Raw genomic sequence first — 1,247 nt, forward strand, 5'->3', positions numbered from 1 at the left:
GCGGCCGGCGGCCAGGCCGAGCCGGACTACTACTGCCCTCAGCACCTCCCCGAGCACTACTGCTCCGAACACCACCTCCCCGAGAGTCCCACGGAGCCCGACAGACCCCCGACGCCGGTAAGAACCCCCGTCCGGGCTCAGAGGAACACCCGGTACACCCCGGAACACCCTACGCTACCGGCCCCCTTGTGAACGGCGCATCCTGCCGTTTTAGAGCTCGGAACGGTGCGCTAGGACAATCAGAATCACCTGTTGTGAGTCTGAGGCCTTTCCTCAGTCTCAGTCTGACAAAGGAGCTTTTCTTAAAGCGGTTTGGTCACATACTCGCTCCTTCAGACGCGTTTTCTCACGAAAAACTGATTGTTTTTACTTGGTCCCTGAGGTAAAAATCATAGCTGTGCTGAAGTGAGGTTCTTTCCCTGAGTGGTGGTGTACAGGACTGAAGCTGTTTACAGTGTTGACAGTGTCCGGGAGGGGGTGGAGGGGGGGGTTCCTCTCTTTTTTTACGACCTGTGTGATATTTTGGTTCTCGGGAACCTCTCGCCAAGTGCAAATCGACCCCCTCGATGTTGATTTGGAATGTGGTCTAACGTTAATGACTTGGGCTCGGGCTCTCAGACTTAGACACACTTTAAGACTTGGCATCAGCTTCGGTGCCCAGTGTTTATTACACAACGAGGCGTCGGATTGAAATTGATTCTGAGAAGGTCAGGGATTAGCGCTCTGTGATCTGCTTGTTGCCCTTATAATCCCCCAAGACAATGGCGAGGCCGCCGCAGAAAGACGACCCTCCTTTCATCGTTGTGAAGTTCGTATTATTGAGAGAGTTAGCGGTGGTGAATTAGCTAAGCTTCGTTTGTTATTAATTCACCCTCGTCACGCTGGATGGGGACACGAAGCCGCGCCACGTCCGTGTCTGTCTCCCCCCCCGACCGGCCTGTGATTGGACAGCCCGCCAACCGGCCTGTGATTGGCCAGCCCCCCGACCGGCCTGTGATTGGCCAGCCCCCCCACAACCCGGAGGATCATTACCCGGGGATGGAAGTAGGGAGGGAAGGAGGGAGGAGGGGAGAGAGAGATTGAGGAGGGGAGAGAGAGAGATGGAGGCTGAGGAGAGAGAGAGAGAGAGAGAGAGAGAGAGAGAGAGACCGAGGAGAGAGAGAGAGAGAGAGAGAGAGAGAGAGAGAGAGAGAGAGAGAGAGACCGAGGAGAGAGAGAGAGAGAGAGAGACCAAGGAGAGAGAGAGA

The sequence above is a fragment of the Borostomias antarcticus genome, assembly GCF_949987555.1.
Source record: "Borostomias antarcticus genome assembly, chromosome: 37".
Taxonomy (NCBI): Eukaryota; Metazoa; Chordata; class Actinopteri; order Stomiiformes; family Stomiidae; genus Borostomias; species Borostomias antarcticus.